Source organism: Euprymna scolopes, chromosome 13 (assembly GCF_053919585.1).
Source record: "Euprymna scolopes isolate OS-2025 chromosome 13, ASM5391958v1, whole genome shotgun sequence".
NCBI lineage: Eukaryota > Metazoa > Mollusca > Cephalopoda > Sepiida > Sepiolidae > Euprymna > Euprymna scolopes.
The window spans coordinates 130,029,276-130,055,050 of NC_136494.1; the positions used below are offsets into that span (position 1 = coordinate 130,029,276).

General features: G+C 35.0%; 1 protein-coding gene across 1 annotated transcript in view; it reads right to left on the reverse strand.

Moving 5' to 3' along the window:
• The window catches only part of LOC145292193 (cilia- and flagella-associated protein 65-like), a 2,765,874-nt gene that overhangs the window by 489,331 nt on the left and 2,250,768 nt on the right, over positions 1-25,775 (reverse strand). The gene's annotated exons all lie outside the window — the stretch shown is intronic.

Here is a 25,775-nt window from a genome sequence, read left to right on the forward strand (position 1 = left end):
CTGTGTTCGTTCTGCATTTCTTGGGAAACTACTGAGCTGATCTGGTGGAATTTCTAAAGATCTTTGCTATGATAAGGTGCAGCGAAAAAAGTATTATGGCATCCGTTCGATGCACAGTAAGAGGTAAATAGAGAATAGTATTTATGCAAAACTTAGTACAAATTTAACCATATTCAACCATCAATTTGGCATAAAGTATACATGCTTAGTCAACGGGCTATAATTTTTCCCCCGTTTTTTTTTTTATTGGCAAAAAGTCTAGTATATATATATATATAGAGAGAGAGGGGGGTGACATCATTTGAAAGAATCTAACAACTACCCATAAATATGTACTCTAATATTTGCCAAAGAAAAATTATGTTAAACGAAATCAAAATAAAACAAAATATTCTTTTCGCCGATTCAGTTTTTAATGCTGAATTATGCTGTCTCAGGTAACGAAAACAGAACTTTCTCTTTAGCTTAAAGGCTAAGGGATATTTTTAAAATCCAATTATACAAACAAAACATTGGCTGTTTAGTTGAGGAGTAGTCCACATCGCTCAGCAAAATTCTATTAAGAGCCGAAAGTCAGAGAATGCAATCTGTTTTTTTTCTATTTCAGCATTCAACGGTTTCCTCAGTATTAACTATTAGTTTATCATTGTTCATTAAAGAAACAAGAATATACCAATTTTGACTCATCAGTGGGTGTTGTTAAATTCTTGAAGAATCCTAAATTATAATCATGTGAAATTGAAAAGTTGTGTAATGATATTCCCTAAGCAATAACTCTCTCAATTTGAAGTCTACAGATTCGAAATTTGATATGCAGGGTACTGCGATTTTGGGAAAATATTTGGGATCGGTTCTCGGCCAGAAATTTGGCTGTTAAAGGGTCAAAGTTCAACGATTTGACCTTTGAGAATTCTACCAAACTCCTCCGACAATTTTGGGTTTAAACACTTGAGATTTTAGATATAGGTTCTTTGGACATGGATAAAAATTTATAACTTGCTTTGAGCCCAAAACAATAAATGTCAAGGGGCCATAATAGGGATCAAAGTTAAAAAATTGACCTCTGCAGTCTCTACCAAATTACTCAGACAATTTCTGGTCTAAACATTTGAAATTTTACATAAAGGGTATTCAGAGATAGGGCAAGCTTTATAATCGGTTTGGGTCGAAAATTTTTAGTTACCAATATATAAATGTATGTATGTATGGATGTTTGCATGTGTGCCTAAAACTTTCGACAGAGGCGACGGATTTTACCAACATCAGTATCGTTTTAAAGTCCGACCTTTCAGACGACAAATAGCGAAAAATTGGCTAAAAACATCAATATCTTCACCTTCAACTGGGAACTTTTCTACAGGTGGGCGCTTTTTTCGCCGATATTTTTGAAAATCATCCTCTCCTTTCTATTGTCCAGCCTTAATTAAAACATCATTCGGTTTGGCGGTGGCCGTAGCAACAAAGACGTGAGGTTTTTTAACATCAATATCTTCACCTTCAACTGGGAACTTTTCTACGAGGGGGGGGCTCGCTTTTTACGCCGATATTTTTGAAAGTCATCCTCTCTCGATTGTCTAGCCTTAATTTAAACATAAGCCACTTCAGGTTTGGCGGTCGTCGTTCTTTTCCTCCTTCGCAGTACGGGTTCGAGCCTGCCTTCCTACTAATCCTTTTTTTTTTTTTTTGCTCAACAGACACATCCAAACACTCGGGCAAAGCCGGGCTGAAATGCTAGTGTATATATATATATATATATATATATATATATATATATATGTATATATGACTGTAACGTCTTGCCAGACGAGTGCCACTCCCTCAATCACTCATATATATGCATATAATGATGGCAGATCAGTTATTACATGCTTCCAGCCTTTCAGGCCTATCCACATCACAACTTTTCTATCGCCACAGGACTATTTTTTTTTTGTTTTATTTTTAAACAAATGTCAGAGTGAGTATCTATACAAAGATGTTATTACAGAGTTTCAGCTTTAGGGGGGTGTGTGAAAAATTCTGTTCTTTATTTATATTCTAAAATTCATTAACAATTTAATAATTCTATTTTAAGCTTGTTTTTAATCTTGTAAATACGACCGGAATAATGTCGGTATTTATTTGCTTCCCCACTGAGCAAATTAGGCACAAGGCCGTTTTTTAATGTGGAGAGATTGGGGAAAAGGAGACCAGCTCCTCGGGGAGTAGGGGAGCTGGATAGTGACAATTGGTATGAAGGGTTTCGCCTACATTGACCAATAACTGATTGCCTCAAGGACAATGGTTTTATATGTGGGGTTGCCCCCACATATGGTCTTTGCTTGCAGTATCTGCCGGAACAGATGCTACGCTTGAGATATTACATTTTTTATTCACAGGAAAAAATACAATTGGGAAAATGAACAAAATTTTAGGCACAAGGCCAACTCAAAAAGAATGGGGGATGGTGAGGTTGGTTGATCCATCTCGTCTCTATTGGAACTTTTAAAAGATTTCTCTCTCGGCCAGCATCTTTTATCATGGTTACCCTTTTAAATTTATATTTATGTGTGGTAGTGGGAAGGGGGAGGAGAGATGTTCCTACTTAAACCCAATTTTAAAACATTTTTTATTTATATCAAAAAATACTAAAAAAGATAACAATATTAATAAAATCTCATTTGTGTTGAAGGGTCATGGTGGGAAAAAAAAGCCCTGGTTAGTAAGGCCCTCCCAACCCTGCCTGAAATGCTAGACCACCCATTTCATTCTGGTTTGTAAAGGAACCAGTGTTTCGCGGGCAGCCTCTATATGGAGGGGGGTGGTCCTGGACAGGGGAGAAAAGAAAAGATTTGGTGGTGAGAGGGGGAATGTTAGTGTTAGACTTGATTTCCTCCAAGATGGGTTGAGTTTTGAGAGGGGGAGGAGCAAAAAATAAAAATTGTTGTTTTCGGAGGTTGGGGGTCTTGGAGGTTTTCTAATAAGTGAAAATTTATTTGGCTGACTGCGAGACTGAAGGAAGTAAAATTGGAAAGGGGCGGGAGTCCGACAGAAACCCCAGAACTGCACGCTTCACACCTAGGTGGGGAACACATATTCAAATTTGGCCCCTCTTTGTACATACAGACTTGCTGCATGTATCCATCTTCTTTAAAAAGCCACCCGAAGCAGCATTCTTCTGTCACATCTGATCTTTACCCATAGTTGGTGTTTAAAGAAAGCGATCAGATCCTGATCAGAAAAAGCCCCCCCCCCTGACCATCTTGCAGTCTTTACGTCCATATCCCCATTCTTGCCACAGCCAGGCTTGCGATGTAGACCATTTGTCTTTTCTGGTCCCATGGCGGCCTCATGTTGTCCACTACGTTTGATACAGTAATCGGGCGAGGATGCTCGGAGTCAATGTGAGCCGTCACCTTGCAAACATACGACCAGTACTGGCGGATTCGCGGCAATCGAAAAATGCGTGATCAGTTGTTTTCGTAGCCGTTGTCCCACAACGAGGACAGGCCAGTGACTCCAAGAAATCAGAACTGCATTGTATATTGTTGAGGGGAAGATACTACACTTTGATCTTGTCCCGAGGGCCCACACGACTGGAACAATGCCGCTTCGAATTAGTTTTGCTTTTATACAAAAAAGACGAATCCACACATGGCGATCCAAAAATTTACAAAGTAAGGCAAATTAAATAGACAGGCGACCCCCGTTCTTAACACATAGATATTATCATTTAGACAGCATATGAAAGGTTTTAAGGAGTGAGCCGACCCATCGCTTCCTGGAAAAAAAGCCTTTTGCAGACATACACAAAACGCGAACATACATACATACGTGCATACATACACACACAGTTTCGCTTTTATATATATATAGATGAAGTTTATTTTTTTAAGAAAATATATTAATATTTTATTGTTTAATATTCTATTCATAATTTTAGTTTTAGATCTGTTATTTTAAATCAAAAATGTTAATTTTACTTCGAATTTTTTACATATTATAAACTAACTTTGAATGCTACATTTTCGGTTACGATTCTAGCTGATGGCACCTAAGTACTTTATTTTTTACTTTCCAAATCACGCCTCTATAATAATAAATACGAAATCTGGACAAATTAAAATATAATATTTAAACATATTTTACGCCAGGGCAAAGCCAGACCCTCCCCCCACTAGTACTAAATAAAAGAGTATATTAGGATTTATTTTCTTCCATTTCTTAGGTTGGTTGGTTACGGCATATCAACCTTTTTCAGGTTATTTAATGCCGAATCCAAAGATTTTGAAGAAAATTTTTTTAATAGACTATATTTGTTGTTTTCAAGTCGGTTTCTATTTAACCCAGAGTTGGAACCCTAACAGATACTACCACTCCAGGTCAGAGTGGACCTGGGAGCAATGGTAATTAAAGGGTGGCTCCACACTCCCCAAAGCCCGCAAGCTGGGGTCTCACTACTGGATATAGTTTAAGGTCATATCCAGGACCTCCATTTCTTAAGGGGCTTAAAAGTTCTTCAATATTTGCATGGTTATGACAACTAGTAGTGTCAGATATTCAATAAAACTAATGAAACGTTTAATTACTCGTCATTCTACCTGAGAGCCAGGTGTAACACAAGCACAAATCTTGTGCATGTGTAACATATCGCCATTATTGAACGCCGCAAGGACATTTATGTGCTCTTATGACGTTCAATCAATGCCATGGATTGAACGGATGAGCTCTCAATCTAGTCCAAGAAATGGCACTGAAAGGCTGAAATTAATCAAAGTTAAGCTTAAATACTTCTAAGCTGAGAAACCGTTGATGATGGAGAAACTTAACGTGTATTAAAGGAATTTAAATAAAAGAAAAGAAGAACGTATTTTGTTAACGTGTTTGTTATTCAAATAAGATTATGTTAATTCTAAAACCCTAAGCCTAATCTTTCCCTAATATTTGTTTTATTCAAAAGCTTTTACAAATATATCAATGTTTTTGAATATTTTTACAAACTTTACTAAAATTTCTCAGTATCATATGAAACAAAATAAAATTTGCACAATTATCCATATAATAATAGTAATGTTCCGATGTTAGCACGATGGTTAACCCTTGTCACCCACTATTTCGTATCATAGACACACCCAAAAAAAAAACACCCAAAAAATTTGCACAAAATTTTGTTTTCTAATATGATTTTTAAATCAAATATTCCAGAGTTTTAATATATTTTTAAAAACGTCTTTTTAACTGTTACAATGCAACATGAAATATACTAAATATATCTGATAAAATCTTAAAAACAATATATATATATATATACAGTGATGATCATATTTATTGGCACGGTAAAATAAAAGTTAAATTTTGTCTAATAAATTCTAAAAAAGGGATTAAATTAAGGAAAATAACAAAGTATATTATGTATTTTTAACTGGCCTTTCCGATGCAGCAATCGGATTTTAGAAAAAATAAATAACAAAGGAACAACAAACATAATTGCAAAAAACCCTTGTTCAAAATTATTAGCACGGCTTTGTTTTTCTTTTAGTATCAGTATAATATCAATCAATTTCCGGTTTACGTGCTTTCTGAACTTTTTTATAGCCATATTATGCTTGTTTAACGCTAATTCAATGAATATTTTTTTTCAGATAATTTTTAGATAGCGATTTATTTAAACTATTATAAGTGACTAAATTATAATTTTCAATCGCCATGGTTAAAACTAAGGAACACAGCGAAGACGTCAGGAAGCTTGTTGTAGCATGCCATACCAATGGAGAGGGCTATGATAAGATTTCAAAGAAGCTAAACCTTCCCAAATCCACTGTTAGAGCCATAATAAACAAGTTCAAATCGTAAGGCCACGTTATGAGTTTAGAGGGTAGAGGGAGAAAAAGGATTCTTTCCCCAAGAGATGAACGGAAAATTGTTCGACAAGTAAAACAAAACCCAAGGATCTCTGTTGGGGAGATTGTTGATGAACAGAGCACCTCTGGAGTGAATGTATCTCGACATACAGTTGGTAGAGTTTTGAGGAGAGCTGGTTTAAAAGCATGTCGTCCGAGAAAGACTCCCTTATTGAAGCCTATGCACCTGAAAGCAAGGCTAGCCTTTGCAAAACGTCATATTGATAAAGATATTGCATTCTGGAAACGTGTTCTATGGACTGACGAAACGAAAATAGAGTTATTTGGCCATAATAAAGTGTCTTATATTTACAGAAAATCTGGCGAAGCTTTCCTGCCTAAGAACACCATACCCACAGTGAAGCACGGTGGAGGCAGTTTGATGTTTTGGGGATCCTTTGCTGCCTCTGGACCAGGGCGACTTGTTAAGGTCACAGGTAGCATAAAAAAGGAAGATTATGTTAAAATATTGAATGAAAACCTGAAAGACTCTGCTAAAGAGCTCTCACTTGGTCGTCGTTGGTGGTTCATGCAAGATAATGACCCAAAGCATTCGGCTAAACTGACTAAGAAATGGCTTGAGGACAATCATATTAATGTTTTGGAGTGGCCATCACAAAGCCCAGACCTTAATCCAATTGAAAATTTATGGAGAACATTAAAATTGAGGGTTATGCAAAGGAAGCCTAAGAATCTTATTCAATTGGAGGATTATTGTCAGGAAGAGTGGGCTAAAATTACTACTGAAGAGTGCAACAACTTGGTTGTAAACTATGAAAAGCGACTGAGGAAGGTAATCAAGGCCAAAGGCTATACAATTGATTATTAAATAAATCGTGCCAATAATTTTGAACAAGGGTTTTTTGCAATTATGTTTGTTGTTCCTTTGTTATTTATTTTTTCTAAAATCCGGTTGCTGCATCGGAAGGGCCAGTTAAAAATACATAATATAATTTGTTATTTTCTTTAATTTAATCCCTTTTTTAGAATTTATTAGACAAAATTTAACTTTTATTTTACCGTGCCAATAAATATGATCATCACTGTATATATATATATATATATATATACTTAAGAATATTCCCCCCCCCCCATTGCAAGGTAATTTCCAGATCGGCACATATAAACAAGAAAGAACTATACTCAATGATGCGTCATCACTTGGTACTAAAATAATTCAATTCTATATCCATACTTACACAACCCTACTCCATCTTCTTAATGTTAATTACCAGTGTAGGGTCTAAAAATTGGTTTTCTTTTTTATGATAATCGTATGTGGAGAGAGGAAGAGGGGTAGTTAACTGCTTAATAAAGAAAGGGTAATACAGATGAAACAGATGGGTAGTTATCACGATTTAGTCGCTCGGTTGTCTTGATGTCATATGAGGTTTGCGCGAACTTTTTCTAGTCTCACACAAAAACACGCGTTCACATCTCAAGCTATATTACTTGTCATATACATACGTGCGCACGTCCACACACGTACATATATTCACGTTCGCGTATATACACTCACATTCACGTGTATACACACACACACACACTAACATATGCACATATACGTGCACACGGACGCGCACATGGACAACGTCATTTCCCCTTTCAAAGGAAATCCACGTGTGCGCAAAAGACCACCGGAAACAGCTATAAAAGCAAGAGCATAAGCAGTTTCTTTCTTTTCAGACCAGCTTCTGAGCTGGGCGGTCTACGGACCGACAGCGTGCCTTTTCGGCAGGCGCGCACATGCGCATGCCTCACGCCACTTGCTATTATGTGGGACAAAAAGCTAACAGACCATACGTACACTTTACTGCATACGCTTTCTCTCTCCATGAACTGGATTGACATTCTCACTCTTTCTCTCTGTATATATACAACTTGTCCCTGAGAATACCTTCGCGTAGCTGACTGCTAACATGGCGCACAGCTTTAATTGATGTCAACCCTCTATCCTCTTCTTTGTTTACATGCTGGACTATCATTCCCATTTTACACTATATTGCGCACTTCTCTTCCCACGCGCAAACAAACGATAGTAACCTGAATTGAGATGAACACACATTTCCTTTTTCCTTCCATACTATCAGTCCCGCAACAAACGATGGTTACACTCGCGCGGACATGAACACGTGTTATATCTAAAACATTCATTCTTTTAACAGTAAATAAATGACACGTTTATCTTATCCAGCAATTGAGTTTTTGTTTCCTTCATTCCATTTATTTCATTATTTTCTTTTGTAACGGGATTAGGATTTATATATCCTAGTCCTCTACAGATTTGATACATTATGAGTTTGCGCGGATTGGTGGGAGGGGGCATGTTCGGAATAACTAAGATGCGTCTTCTTAAAGTAAGCAAAAGTTACGCCCAATTTAGGTGAATTACTTATTTAAATGCATTTGCTGTAAATGTCTATAGGAGAAAATTAAATTAAAGATTACCGGGCATGGGTCGGATATGTATAAAGCTATAAAATATGCAAAGAAATTCAGTTCATGGATATAGGTGGTAGTAGTATTAGTAGTAAAGAAATTTAGGATAATAATAAAGATAATAATAGTAATGGGTCGATTCTAATAATAGGATGATAAAGATAAAAATAATGATAGTAAAAATTCAAATATTAATTAACTACATTTTATTTCAGTATTTAATTTATATATTTACTTTCTGATTGTTTTATTTAATGCTAGTGTTTTCTCATCGATAAATATTGTTGATTACATCTCCCAAGCTGATTGCAAAAATAGATTAGGAAATTATATTCATTTTTAGTTCGTGAGACAGAATCTATCACCATACTTTTCCTTAAACACGTCAGTTGGACTTTATTAAATACAATACTTAATAATTTTTTTTTTTTTAATGGAGGGTAGAAAACGTATTGTGGATGCGTTATCGACACCTCCATAACTCTCGCTTCTCTTTATTTGTCTCTCAATCCTCATTTTTTAATGAGTGATTTTTCGGACAAAGGAGAAGAAAAAGATGTATTCTAGATTGGCAGTATTTTGCACAACAGTTTGCAGAGGTGGCGGAAATTTTCTGTTTCTATGTCTATCCTTGTAGCTATGTCACTAGCAAGGGTGCTGGAGGTAAACGTTTTATCTGGGCTGACGTTATCCGCCTAATAGTCAGGGACCCGAACCTTGGATCAACCACTAAGGAGGCTGTCCTATCAGCAGGTGCAAAGTACTGGGGCTGCTGTATTGCCATTTGGTGAATGGATTCTGGACCATGTAGTAGCTTCTGGTGGGACCTCTCGATGCCATATTAGTGGATAATTGTTACGGTTTTATCTTACCATGTTCGACAAAAAAAAAATTTCTTTGTTTCTTTTTCTCTCTTAGTTTCCCCCTCTCAGTACTGGCCAATAAGTCTCCTGTGCGTCATGAGTAAGTTGCTGGAATCTGTTAAATACAGAAGTAATCAACCATCTCAGCAAAAATAACCTTCTTAGTGGCACACAATATGGTTTCCATTCTGCTAGATCTACAGCAGATGTGCTTACAGTTATATCTCATAGGATTAGCGAATCTCTTGACAGAGGCAACCTTTCTAGGGCAATTGCTCTTGACATATCCAAGGCCTTTGATAGGGTATGGCATGAAGGTTTACTTCACAAGATCTCTAGCTATGGTATAGCTGGAAATGTCTTCTCAATTATTAAATCATTTCTTTCTGACAACCTAAACGTAGATTACATGAACAAAGCTTCTTTCTTAGAACTGCACGCATGTGGAATTGTCTTCCATTTTCCTGCTTTCCAGCTGACTACAATATGGTTGTCTTCAAGTCTAACATAAACAAGTTCTTGATGAGCCGTCCCACTAGTTAACAAATTTACCGAATTTCCATTACTATTGATTACTATATTGTCCAATTTCTACTGTACACTCTTTAACTCTTATCTTCGAGTGGCCTCTTGGCCTTGATAAGTGGTGATGCCTATGTAAAAAAGAATATATATGTATATACACATACACACAAGCATATACACATAGACATACATACATAAACATATGCATACACATACAAAAATATAAATACATACATACAAATCTAAAAAAAAAACAAAAAAAACAGGGGGTAAAATAAAAGTGATATATGTAAGTAAGTATATTAATTAGGTGAGTTTAGTACTAAAAATTTCACATATGTACATGTGTACACAAGTACATATAAGTACGCATACATATATATGTACAGACATAAACGCAATTATACATAAATACATGCATACACATACATAAATACATACACATGCATACAAACACACGTATACAAGTGCATACACACATATACACACCCATATATGGACACATATGCGCACATATACATGATCCATACATACATACACTTATACATATACAAATAAATATAAATGAATACAAACATACATATAAATATAGATAGATATATACACACATATACCAATACCCACATATATACAAATACATACAAAACATACAGGCGTGCAAGCACACGCATACGTATAGATTCGGGGATTAAGTAAATAAAATAAAGTTAGTAAAAGAAAAATAAGTGAGTAAGATGTATTAATAATGATGGTGCTCTGAGTATACCTCTATGAATACATAAATAAGTAGGTGAGTTGGTAATATAATTAATTTATGGGTATTTAGGAGTATTTTAGGCTATATTCCTAGCAAGTATGGAGGGAGTGTGGGTTCTAGATACTTATATGGTTACTAGTTGGGTGGGATCACGGCCACCGAGAGTAAGAAGAAGGCCTGTTAACTAAAAAATGCCAGCAGGCAATGTAGGTAAGATTTATCAGACTGTCAGTACTATATCAGGGCCATTTGACAAAGAGCAATAAAACATTTTTTAAAAGAAAAAGGAAGACTGTTCGTTTAATACTGAAACTAAACTTTATTCAATATAAAAGATAAAATATAAATATTATCTATGTAAAATTAAGTAATTTTAAAGCAATACACAATTTAATACTGATAAAAGTGAATTATGAATTTAGGAAACAAAGAATTAAATAACATATTAAACACCAACGATGAATAATTTTAAAAGTGAAAGTAAACGATAAATAATTTTAAGAATGGAAACAAACGATAAAATACAAAAAATTGAAATCAAACAAATAATTTAAATACAAACAAACAATAAAAGTTACTAGTGCTGAAATATTTTTTAATTTAATTTAGAGAAAAATCACATGTTATTTATTGGAACTTTAGAGGTTATTCGGACTAATGTTCTCATCTTGCGTGTTTATTTCATAACGTTTTATCATCGAATCTTGACTTCTCCTTTATTACATACAGCCGAAAATGATGTTCACATACCTAAAAACATAATTAAAGAAAACATTCATACCATAATGTAAACTATTGTTAAAATCTAAGAAAAGATTGTAAACAAACATTAACAATAATAATCACAGTGTAGTATCTGTTCTAATGCTACACTTCATTTGTTCTGTCCTCGTCAGTGGAGGAGAAATCCTTCATGACTGACACAATTTTTATTTTATTTTTGTTCCTATCCAAAGTACCCTTTTTTGGGAAGCTAGATTTTCCCACATTAAAACCCCACCTTGTGTCTAACTGTGCCCTCGTGGGGAAGTAAGTAAATAAATTAAAAAAAAATTAATTTAATTAAAAAAATATTTTTGACAATTATTCTCATGCAAAAATTATTTGTTTATAATTTTCAAAAGAAACAATCAATTTTAATATATAACGTTCAGTCACTGGTAATTTCATTAATAACCGTGTGGTGAATAATTTTCAAACCGACTTGAGAAAAAAATATAGAACTTACAAAATAATTTTGAAATACTCAATGAAAGGTTTTATTCGTTACTAAAAAGACATTTTGGCAATTATTCTCACGTAAAAATTATTTGTTTATAATTTTCAAAACTAAAACAAAATTAAATTAAATTTCTAACCTTCTGGATAGACATTTTAGCCTTATAAGAAAATAAACAGTTAAAAATATCAACATAATATTTGCTGTATTAGCAATAAATAGTATTGTTTCTTTAATTTATATAAACGCTGTTATTAAACATTATGAAAGTACTTGAATACAGTTCTAATTAAATACACGTTTAATTATTAAAAAATAACATTACTTACTTTACTATATTTGGTTGAAATAAAATTTTCCCTTCTAATGGTACGTATCTAAATTGAGAAATTTTCGGAAAAGAGAATGTATGTACTTTGGGGCCTTTTGGATAATTTCCCCGGTAATTTGAAACAACACAAGAATACACCATGTTAGACAGTAAACTGAAAACTAGAGGAAACTGCTGCTGATAGCCTACACCATATACCTACAAGTGAATCTGATAATGACGTCACGCTGTCATATGCATCGGCCTTCTTTACTCTCGGTAGCCACGGTAGGATGGTGGTCCCGGGAATGTATAATTATAGAATTTGGGGAGGGGTCTAGGATAATTTTATAGAGATTGAATATTTCACATATGGCCCTAGGTTGGTGTATTTTAACTATATTATAAAATACATAATAGACTATTCCATGCCCATACTAATATATATATATATATATATATATATATATATATATATATATATATATAAGTAGTCATCCACATACAACACTGTTTCGTTGTATCAACGCTCATCAGTGCGGCTAGACAGGCAACTACCTCAAGCCAGGATTGAAACCCAACTGCCCGTATGACAGTCAAGGCTTCTAACCATTACGGTAATTGGCTGCTGCTGTGCGGGCTGTGAATTAACGATGTTTTGATATCGTCTGAAATACCTAAGCTCGATTTGTTTACACAAAGAGCGTCGCTTAATACACTAATGGTAATCCGTCTATCACTTCCAAATATGCTCAACTCAAGATAAGAAGCATTATAGTCATCCACATACATTACTGTTTCGCTGTATCACAGCTCATCAGTGTGGCTAGATAGGCAACTACCTCAAGCCAGGATCGGATATATATATATATATATATATATATATATATATATATATATATATAGAGAGAGAGAGAGAGGGAGGGAGAATATAAAGAAAAGAAAACGATAATATAAAAATATATACTAATGCATATATATTTATTTATTCAATAAGGATGATACATCAATTAGGGGTGTAGAATAAATAAAACTCTTTATAATATGGTATTTTGAAGACTACTGCTTCTCAATAGAAGAGGAGAGAAAATGTTCAGTAACATATTAGGGATGCGACATATGTACGATTAAGTTGTTTTAAAATTCTTATTCTATAGTTTTATATATAAAATGATATTATGATTCACTTATGAAACATTAGTGAATCATGAATACATTGATGCTAACATTGTAAACAGTGGTGACTGAAAAATTTTATGCGTCATCATCATCATCATCATATGCGATTTAACATCCATTTTACATGCTGAACTGTGTTGGGCACCTTTTATAAATTAACTTCCAAACTAACCTATCTCTAGCCAGGTCTTTATTTATACCTCTTTATCTCAAATCAATTCTTATCACTTATTCCAGTATTTTCCTTGTCCTTTTTTCTTCACCCCCAAACAAGCACAGTGCCACGTTGACGGAGGGGGCAACTATTTTGGACTAAATTTGCAGGGATACTATGCAGAGAGTTAAGCAGTGCGATGTTTTTTCACATCATATTTGAACTTCTGCATGTCAGGATAGGCAAGAAGCAGGGACCCGGAAGGGAATTTCAAATTCTAGCAGTTCGATGGAAGTAACTATTTGAGTGAAAGGCTTCCAGCATCTAAAAATCTCAACAGTGTATGGGTGGAATTTTTGCTGCGTGTTGGGTTAGTTGGGATATTTACATTGAGAGAGTACAAGTGCTTTGAGTCTGTCGGAGCACATTCCATTAAAATACTTGTAAAACAGGTGCAGGGACGCAATGTTTCAATGATGGGATAGAGATTTGAGTTTGGCTGATTATGATATGACTGGCGACTATTTTTTTAATGCTCTGATCTTGTTTCTTGAACTCTTCTACATCTACTGACCAAAGAACTCTCATTCTTTCAATGTAATCATACCACTGATGTGCCCTGTTCTACCCACAACTCTCTATACTGTCGAGATTTTATCTTCCTCTGAAGTCATCAGATCTAAGCCTGTTTTTAAGATTAAAATTACACACCCATCATATCATTCTCATATCATTTCTATCCAAGAAACGCATGTTCCAACCCTTATGGACCAAATTTCACTTTGTTTCTTCCCATGAACCAATAACTGGTGACCACAATTAGTTTTTATGCCTAACACGCACGTTCATACACTTCCATTCCATCATAAAATATTTACATTCAACAAGTAACCTCATTTGCATATTACGTTTAAGAAAATCTATTTTAATAATTCGCTCCATGTCAATGTTTGTTATAATAGAATTGTTTTGCTTGTTCTACTATTCAATTTAGAAATATTATAGTTTTTAATTTATATTTATAATTTATACTTAATTTATTTTAAATTATTATTAGCCGAGACCAGTTGCATTTAAAAACGGAAGTAATTTATTTTTTAACCTCTGAGAGTTATTTCCAGTTTAATTTTAAGACAAAAATGGGTGCGTTTAATACCTGTGTTACATGATAAGGGGTGTCCCCTTTTCATGTAAGTATAAAAATAGAGAGATTTAGTTAAAATGAAAATGAAATAGAATAGACGAAATTCGAACCTCGTAAATTAGGTTTAGAAATAGATTACGAGAGAGAATTAGAAAATGGAATGTAAAACACACCATTGTTTAGCTTAGGGATAAAATAGTTTCAAGAAAAGAATGTGCGTTGACAATTCTGTTATAAAAAATTCAATTGAGGAATGCAACTACAAAATAATTTAATAAACATGTTTTTAACATATTGGAAATATAGGTTATTGGGAATATAGGTTAAAATTCCTTTGTAAATAAAGGAAAAAGTTTTGGACACGCATCTCCAGAACACGTGAAAGAAGACACATGTTTTAACATGTGTATGACGTCATGGAAAATGGGAAGTTCTAGATATAGTTAGAAACTTGAGAGAAACTGGGGGAGAAACTGAGAGAGAGTCAGAGAGTCTGAGGACGATAGACGACAGTCCAGACATGGACATTCGAAGGTCTAGAAGCGAGACGGTCACTTTTGAAACTTAGAATGTGAAGTTTTGAATTCTTGACTCAGAAAACCACGGCCGGTCGGGAGAAAAAATAAACCCATCATGTGTTTTTATAAACGTCGTCTTTGTGTTGTAATTCTACCAAAAGGTAAAGTGAAAATTGTTATTATATGTCTTGTATATCATGTGGTTTAAAATGTCTTTACATACACGTCTCGACATCTCATATCTACAATGTGAAATCTACATCTCATAGCAACACTTCTAAGTATAAACGTTTTATATATATGAAAAACTTTACAACATCTCTCTCTCTCTAAGACTCTAAGAACCCCTTTTAACAACAAAACGAACAATAACAATAATGATAAATATAACACCTGCTCCTAACATGTGATCCACTTTCAGGAAAATCATAAACAGATATTAGGTGTATCTTAAATAGTATGTGACTAAACTCTTGCCCCACTAATATGTTTCAAGCTGTCAACAACGGTTACATACAGTTAGAATATATATATATATATATATATATATATATATATATATATATATATATATATATATATATATGTGTGTGTGTGTGTGTGTGTGTGTGTGTGTAGTAATAATGATAATATGTAGTAATAAGTACAGGTAAGTAATAAGATCCACAAACAGAAACAAAAGATTTAGAAACAAATCAGGCTTAATGCCCCTAAAGTTTATACTAGACTTGTCTGCAAGGATCCCTAGCATAGTGGATAAAGTACTTGGTAAAGTTCAATTTTAAAAATTGTACTTTTCCAGAGGTTGAAAGTTTAATCCTCAGTGTGGGGGACATTCAAAATGCAGTTATGGCTGACAGAACGAGAGCATGCTACTCCCATGGATTAAATAATAGGCTCTGTTTGAAATTCAGTGCAGATTCCCGAATTCGACAGGAAGATTTCCGTGTTCAACAAGATAACCCAAAAAGATTGGAGATTACATCGATCAAAACATTGTGTAAATGACACTCAAGATGAGAACAATCGTCCGAAGAATCCAAATAATACATGCGACCTTCTGCTGTGGAGTCTAACAAATAATACATAAAGCTTATCCAATGGAAGTATGATCAACAGCTTTTCAAATCTTGAAAATCAGCCTAATCTTGTGCTTTTTATCGAACTGATGACGAAAGAACAGCATTTAAGAAATCAATCAATGAACTGCAGAAAGAACAATTTTGCAACAATTTTCTAAGTAAAAAAAAATAAATCATATTTATTTTTTTCTCAATTGCTATTGAAGAAACTCTAGTCAGCAATATGAAAGCATCTGTCTTTTTGAGTTTTTTTGCGTCGCTGCATGGCACTTAACGCTCGATGGCACTTTTTCCAGACATGGTTTTTGCCTGACAGCATTATGGAGTTGACAGTGTTGACAGCAGGTGTTCATAATGAGTTCCTTATCTGGACACATCTTAGAATATTTTTGTTTTCAATTATCGTAGTCAGTTATTAATTTATTGTGTATTTGAGGTTTATTTCTGATATGCTCAGCTTTAATCTTTATTTCTCTGAATTTCGCTGTAAAAAGTAACATTTTCAATCGTCACAATATAGTTAAACATTTTACAAATTACCCCTTTTTCTTGAAAGTATGTCTGTTTTAATAAAATGATTTGATCACTTCTCATGTGTTAGGATTATTCCTCACAGTTTATAATTGCACATTGAATTATTTTTTAATTGAATTATCAATATAATACTAGCATAAAATAAATAGAAATTTTAAAAATCTAATTCAAAATTCATTTCAGTGTGACATTTAATCCAACATAATACATTTTGATTACGTCATAAATTGGTCAGCTATTTTAAGCTTTTCTAAATAGTTTGTAAAGAAAATAATGAATTATTTTGAGGTTCTATGAAATTTGAAAGCATTTAAACTGAAATATAAAATGATTTCATGTTTTTAAAGTTTTTAGCAAATTCTCATGAATGAAGAGATTGAAAATTTTCAAAGCTTTGTACATTCGATAATTTGACAAATAGAAATTAAAACATTACCTTAACAAAGCTCTCAAAATTCAGACTAAAGTTTTTCACAAAAACCCATGGTATAGCGGATAAAGTACTGGATGAAATTTAGTTCTAATTAATGCGCTTCTAGAATTTACAAATTACTTTTGACTTATACCCAGCCATGGCTGTCAGAGCTGGTGCATGCTATTTTCATGGATTAAACAAAGAAATTCAGTGCAAATTCCCGAGTTTAACAAATTTTCTCGAGTTTAACAAGATACACCTGAAGAAAGTCGGAGGTTGCATCGATTGAAAGTTTGTGAGAATAACGCTGAATATTAAAACAGTAGTCCTAATAATCCAAATAATACAGAACACTTTAACATTTTTCAAAATAAAATAAATAAGAATGTTATCAAAGTGCATAAACTCAGTTTCAATTACAATATAATAAGTGAGTGTGAGCAAATTTGGCAAAAGTTTTTATGCTTCAACTTTTTTATATCTTCAAATATTTATTCATGGTGTTTAGTTTGGTTGTTTTGTAGAGACAAATTGTTTTGTTTTAGGCTTTGCAGAACATGATTGAGTTTTGCAAAGAGAAAGGAAAATATAACATCAGTGTTTGGTGCATTTAATTTCGGAAGCAGATATCTTCAGACAGCCTAATCTAAAAGTATCAGATTAAATTTGTTGAGAGAATTGCAGTAAAATATTTTGTCTTTTAAACAGAACTTGATTTTATTTCAGCATAAAATTACCCCCACCCTACAAAATTACAATCACCCTTTAATAAAACTTAATTGTAATATAATTTTAAACACAAATGTGTATGGGAATTTGTTCATAGCATTTTGAATTTAAACAAAAATATAATATTAATAGTTATTTAGAAATTTTAGAAATCACAAAATTATGAATATTTCTTTGCCATAATAATGTAAAATATGACTTTCTAACATCAAATACATTTGGTTGGCGTTGAAAATTCAAATCTGATTCAGAATGGTTTGAACTATATACAGATGTGTAGGATAAGAATACACGTCTGACGATTGAAACTACCATAAAACTGCGGTAAAATGTTATGATAAGTCTCTTTTTGTTATGTATTGTCGTTTTAGAACTTTATCTGAAAGAATATCAAATCTTTTTATTACATGTTATATTATTTTAATCAGAAAAATAACTTTGCAAAGTCAGTTAAATATAAAAAAGTAAAATTAAAAAACAAAATCTCAAATGAATATCTCTCTATTCTATTTATCTCCTATATCTACAACTCTCTTACTCCTCTCTCTCTCTCTCTCTCTCTCTCTCTCTCTGCATGAGACAGTCGAAGTAAAGTATCGTTTTCAGTCTGAAGCTAGATCATTAGGGTCCCTTCAGCTTCTTCCATTTTGATCTTCCTCTTATTCCTTTTCCATCAAAGGTCCACTAGAACACTTGGTTAGCAATTATCTCTGGGGCCAGTCTTTGGGTAGAAAATATTATTATGTCTGCTTATATTCCCTCTAATATATATAACTAGCAAGGCTACCCGGCATTGCCTGAATTTATCAAAAAAAAAAGAAGAGGTTAAAAAGTGAATATTAAACTTCTATCTCTCTACCCACCTCAATCCATTTGTGGTGCATCTGCAAACAAAATGAAGGGCTTACCTGTGAAAGAAGAGAGACAAAATGGCTGATTCGTTTTGGCACTTAGAATGCATGATGGGAAGGCACTGCATGATGAGTGAGCACGTTTAACCAGCCTACTCTTTTGTAGAGCACAAGCTATTTCAGTGCAACACTTTGATGAACATGGCTGACTGGAGGTTAAGTGGTCAAACATTGAGACTCTTTACTCGAGAAGGTGACCTAGTTAAATAGCTAGACAAGTTAAAAATGGTGGTGAAGCTTCAAAAGGTTGAAGATATGGTTAACTTACTACCATTATACTTAGAAGGGGAAACCCTCACAATAACAAATGTGGGAATAAGACAAAAACCTTGCCCTGGTAGAACAGCGACTGAAATTAGCATTCACAGAGGGACTCTTTGAGGCACTTGGCAGACTTTTGAAGCTGAGATGTACTGGTGAGTCGGTCGATGTCTTCGTCTCAGAAATTAGGAGACTAGAAGGATTGGCTGGTTATGTGGGGAAGAGCCTGGAAATGACTGTGAAATTGTACCTGGCGAACGGTTTCCTGGAAGAAGTTTCTGCAAATCTGCAGAGAATAACAGGAATTAATAACATGGAGGTGGATGATTTCTTGGTTCATGCTAGAGTTCTGGTAAGAAGGTCAAAGGTCCAGTTTCGACTGCAGTTGCAAGCAGTATAAGATCCTCCTCCTTAGATGATAAGAGGCAAGCAACAAGGAGACAGGAGAGTAGATTTGCCATAAAGTGCTTCCGGTGCTAGGGTCCCCATCTGATTAAAGACTGCAAGGAACTGGGACTAGGGATCACCTGCTACCATTGTGGCTGGGTGGAACGCATCAGCAGAAATTGTGTCACATCATGAGACAAGGAAAACGAGTAAAGGGAAACTGTTGCACCAGTAGTTACCCCTTCTGTGTGGAAATGGCATGAGATGAATCATTTCCACAATTAGCGATAGTTGTCAACAGGAAAAGAGCCATAGCCTTTGTTGACACAGGCTGCACCATGATGCTATTAGCAAGAAATGTTGCTAAATCATGGAGCAGACCCAGCATTATCAGGACCGTGGACGGCAGGGAGGTGAGATGCCTGGGAGAGACGACAGTTGAAGTGATGGTGCAAGATGTGCCCATTGTGCTACAAGCTCTTGTGTTGGATTATCTGGTCGGCGGTGTTGACATGCTGCTAGGTATGAAGGCAGTCAACCGGCTGGAGGGTGCTACAGTGAGGGAAGGCCAAGTGACTTTTGGATGCCTCGGTGCTATAGAGATGGCAAGAGTAGAAAGTGAAGAGAACATCAAGGCACACAACCAAAAGTTTGCTGCATCGAGGATTTCCTGGCAAAGTTTGATGGTGAGAAGTGGACAGTGGAGTGGCGATGGATCTCTGGGCTGCCAAAACTATGAAATAAAGTGGATTGTTATGAAAGCACATTGCGTGGAGAGATGAGAAAAGAATTTGAGAAAGAAGTGGAGAGGTGGCTACAAGAGGGAATCCTGAAACCTTTGTCAGGGGAAGAAAGAGGAGTCCTGCACTTATGGCAGTTGTTCAGCCTAACAAGAACAAGGTTAGACCTGTTCTGGACTTAAGGGAGCTAAACTGATACATAACCTACCATGCTGGAGGGGAAATCGATGTATGCACAGAGGTCATAAGAAAATTGAACAGGCGACTAAGATTGTAGATCTGAAGTCGGCCTATTTGCAGATTCATGTGGACGAGAAGCTTTGGCAGTATCAACTGGTCAAGTGCAAGAGGTAATTGTATTGTCTGACGAGGTTGGGTTTTGGGCTACGTTCAGTTGTAAAAATCATGACTGCTGTTCTGAAGACAATATTGAAGAAGGATTGTGAAGTGGACAGGGCCACTAGTTCATATATTGATGAAATTCTTGTGAAGGAGGCAAAGGTGACAGCAGGTGAGAGATCATATTGAGGAATATGGATTAACTGCAAAACCAGCAGAGTTGCTAGGCGACGGAGCACCTTTGGGATTGAAACTGTGGCAAGACGAAAAAGGAAACCTTGTCTTCAAATGAGGAAATGAAGTGCCTGAAGTTGGGAATGAATTTACAAAGTGAGAACTTTTCTTTGCAGGAAGTTGGTAGGTCACTATCCCACCGCTGGTTGACTCAGAATGGCATGCAGTTTTATAAAACGGCAAACGGGTGCTGAAGGAAGACCTAGTGAAGGGAGAATGGTATGTCAGCAATAGAGAAGAGGGAGTAATATGGTGTGATGCAAATAGCCTGGAAGTGGGTGTCATATTGGAGATAGGTGTCACTTTGGGTGATTCAGCATGGCTAAGGAAGAAAACGGATGCCACTATGAAAGGAATGAATCTGGCCTTGAATTGGAGACTGAAAGTAATTAAGATCAAGACTGATTCAGCAACAGTAGCATCGTGGATCAGATCGGCAGTGATTGGTGATATGAGAATTAAGATGAAAGGTGCTGCTGATATGTTGATCAAGCGAAAACTTGTGGATCTGATTAAGGAGTTCCAATTGAAGTAGCCTGTCATGGTGGTCCCATCAAAAAAGAAAATGGCGGATATGATGACGTGAGTAAAAAAGGCCTGGTTACAGGAGGGAAATAGTGTGTCTTCTGTATGCTGTACAACAGAGGAGGTAAAAGAATTGCATAATATGCACCACTTTGGTCGGGAGTGGACACTGATCCTGTCAAGGGAGGTTAACCTAGAAATTACCAAGGGAGAAGTTAAGGAGGTAGTGGAAAATTGCAGAGAATGCCAGTCGATTGACTCTGCACCATCCAGACATGAGGCAAGAGAATTACATATCGTGGAGGATCGGAAATGGTTGGCCATTGATGTCACGCACTATCACCAAAAACTGTATCCATCGATGATTGACTGTGGACCAGAGAGATTTGCTATCTGGAGAGAGATTAAGTCGGAAACGGCATGGGAGATCGGGAAAGTTGTTGAGGAACTATTTTTGGAGAGAAGGCCAGTTACAGAGTTGTTGATGGATAATGGCCCTGCTTTTTGGTTGGAAGTTTTCAAGGAGGTGTGTGACAAGGGAGGCATATCGACCAAGTGGAAATGGAATAGTGGAAAGGTATCATCACACTATCAAGGCTGCTGCAGAGAAAAGCTACATCTTACCCATGGAGGCAGTATTCTGGTACAACATGTCACCAAAGACCGGATAAAATGAAACAAGAGTACCTCATATGGCCATCTTTACTTATGAGCAGCAGCATCCTTACAACAAAACTACAGGAGTTGAGAGTGAAGAAGCCACCATCGAAGTGGGTAAGCAGGTGTATAATGCAAAGTGTACTACTCTTTGGGGAAGGGGAGTAGTAACGGGGATGCAGTCAAAGAATAATGTAATTGTAGGTGGTGTCGTGTTTCCCTGTCAGTGGACAATAATGGTTGTGAGGAGGATGAGGTTGAGATCCGTCAAGAAGCGAATGATGTACCTCAGCTCGACTTAGACTCATGCTGTGTTTCCTTAAGGTTGGATGGGAATGACTGTAACGAAGCTAAGAATGTCATCCCCAAGAAGAAGTCGTTCAAAGGCCTCAGTGTGAGAGGAGGAGGTCTGCTTGGATGAAGGACTATGAGGTGTTTTATTGATCTCGAAGATCAGGGTGGCGCATGGTGTAATTGCAAACAAAATGAAGGGTTTACCTGTGTTGCTCCATGTGAAAGAAGAGACAAAATGGCCGACTCATTTATACACTTGAACTGCGTGATGGGAAGGCAGTGCCTGATGAGAAAGGCATTTTTTTTTTAAGTAAGACATAAAAGAAGGTTAACAGATCATTTTAGGTGGATTAAAGAAAGGAGAGAGTGCGTTGGGTGAGTACTTTTAACCAGCCTACTCTTTTGTAGAGAACGCCGTTTCACTGTCTTTCTCTCTTTCCTTGTTTTTTCACACACTAACCCTTGTCCACACCTCTTTCACCTCTGTTAATCCATTTCTTTTTTTTTTTCATTTCATGCATTGAAAATAGTAATAAGCTTCTTCTTTATACAATAGAAATGTTTGAAAAAAAAAACGACTTCCCCCTGATAGAACTTGGCTCAGTTGATCCCGAAAGAATGAATAATTATTTTTTTTATTAAAATATCTTTCATCTAGGGCAACGGCGATAAAGAATATACCAACTTTGTGAGTGTTTGTTTAGTATTTATTTACTTTTAGCTGAACATACAAACAATATACACACAGAGAACTTCCCTTTATATGATAGATGGGCTTTTTTAAAAAATCTTTCCTTTATTACTTTTCAATAGTGAAAAAGAAAGGGAGAGGAATCATAAAATAGAAGCGAGCATTAAACAACATAGTGAGAGAGAGGATGAGAGTGATAGAAAAGAGATAATCATTTGAGTTAATTGCAGCTTGTGACTGATTAGAACAATAAAAATATTTTCAAACATAACCCAACTCTAAAGCTAAGGACTATTTGAGTATGTAATTTGTGTGATCAAAATATATGGGAAAAGGCCTTATAGAAACAAACGTTGATTAACTCAGTTTTAGTATAATAATCAATGAAAGCAAAGGAATACAAAACAAATCCTAGAGAGAAGTAAGATAAATCCTTTCTCATGTATTTTCTAAAGACAAACAGGAAACATCGTTTTGCATGTGGATAAGCCACAATGATTACCGCAATGGCTATTGGCTATTGGAATAAAATATTTGATTATCAGGTGTGCACAAAGCTCATTCTGATGTTCCAACCTATTTTCCTCAAACGTCCTCAGTTTCTTAAGCAATTTCAATGCCATTCATCATGGTTTTCTGCCAGTTTTTCCCTGTATAATCACAAAACTGCATGGCTTAAAGTGATTTACAAGTTTCTCATTCTAACAAAGTAAAGACAAATTATAGGACAAAGGCCATTCCTAAGATGATCATAGAAAAGTTGCTTTGAGAGCCTTGAATCCTCTATTTACACCAGGTGTACAACCCTTTCAAGTGAATCCAAATTAGGCATATTTCGGTAACAAGGATGCTGCAATTCCCCAGGACACCGTCCTTGAACTCTTCTTACATATACATATTTACCTAGTACCTGCTGTAAAAGTTCATGTTGAATGTATCTATATATTTTTAATCTAGACTCAATGACTCTGCACGATAGAGTACTGAGAATGATGATTTCATAAATGCCCATCTTAACTCTTGAGAATTGTTCCCTAGAAATAATGATAGTTAATTAATTCGAAATTACCTTTACCAATATCAGATTATATTTCGTTTTGCATCCTATTTAAAGTAGATCCTAAGTATGTAAAGCATTTACTATTGAAAAAGATCAGACACATTTTACTTAATGACTCGTTTTTTAGAATAGATCAGATTATCTCTTAGATACAATGTATCTACTTTTGAAAATGTATCATATATATATAAATGTTGATGGCTACACGCTTTTAAATATACATTTTTTCTCTCGTTGGAACTACACACCCATCATTTTAAATATATAAATGTGTGTGTGTATATATATATATATATAAGGGTGAAAAGACGTATTTTGCAGAATTTTTAATTTTGATTTCAAATGACGTATTTTCAAATAAGTTTTCGTTATAATACTTTTACTTTATATATCATTTTAAAGAACGTTTTTCGCTCCGTCTAATCGTGTAAATCGTTTTAAAACAATTATGTCTTCTTCTCAGAATGTTGAACATAAGATGGGAAAAAAGCAAATTCGCAAAATTTTCTTATTTTAATTCAAGCTAGGCCAAAAAGTTGCTGAAACAGCCCGCGATATCAACGAAGCTCCACGACAGTTCCTGACGCCAGAGTTGCACCAAAAGAAGGTCATGCTGACTGTTTGGTGGTTTGCAACCGATCTCATCAATTACAGTTTTTTGAATGCAGGTGAAACCATTACAGTGAAGAAGTACTGTCAAAAAATGGATGGAATGAATCAGAAACTTCGACAACAACACTCAGCATTAGTCAACAGAAAGGCCCAATTCTCATCCATGGCAATGCTAGACCACACGTTGCTAAACCGACCCTCCAGAAGTTGAACGAAGTGGGTCACGAAATTCTACATTATCCGCCATACTATTCAGACCTCTCACCTACCGACCACCTCTTTTTCAAGCATCTTGATAATTTTTTTGCATGAGAAATGTTTCAAAAACCTAAGCGATATCAAGAACGCCTTCAGCTACTTCATCGCAACCAGAATGCAAGATTTTTACGTTACTGGCATAATTTTTTTTTTTCTTTTCTTTTTTTTTTTGCGTTGGCAACAGTGTTTTGATTTTGATGGTGCTTATAAATCAAATATTTTTTTGTTTGAGCGAGATATGTTCGTTTGACTTTCATAGTTAAAAACCGCAAGAACTTTTTGTCAACTTGATACATATTTACTTAATGCCTAATATAGAAGTTCATGTTGAATGTATTAAGCCTTTTTATATATTTTTAATCTAGACTCAATTAGACTCAATGGATTTATACGACAGAGAAGAAAATAATGGCTTCATGTCCATCTTTACTTTTGAAAATTGTTCTCTAGAAATAATGATAGTTAATTAATTCGAAAATACCTTTACCAATATCAGATTGTATTTCGTTTTGCATCCTATTTAGAGTAGATCCTAAGTACGTGAAAGCATTTACTGTTGAAAAAGATCAGACATATTTTACTTAATGACTCGTTTCATAAAATAGATAAGGTTTCCTCCTAAGTACAATGTATCTACTTTCCAAAACGAATCATATATATATATATATATAGAGAGAGAGAGAGAGAGAGAGAGACAAACTTACATGGTCGCAACACTAGAAATGCTAATGTTTTGGACAGATGGTCGGTTAAGACCACAAGTTCTCGTCAGGCGACTTAATAATTCTTAAATGCTAACCGAACTTCTAAAGTGGAAGACAAACTTTATTAAGTCGCCCGACGAGGACTTTGTGGTTTTGACCGACTATCTGTCTGATGAAACATTAGCATGTCCACTGTTACGACTATGTAAATTTGTCTATTTCAATAAAAATACATCTTGCTCTTTTTTATTTAGCACTCTTCATAACCTCGTTAAATTCATGCGTTTTTTCTCTTGAATACCTATAACTTTATATATATATATATATATATATATATATATATATATATATATAT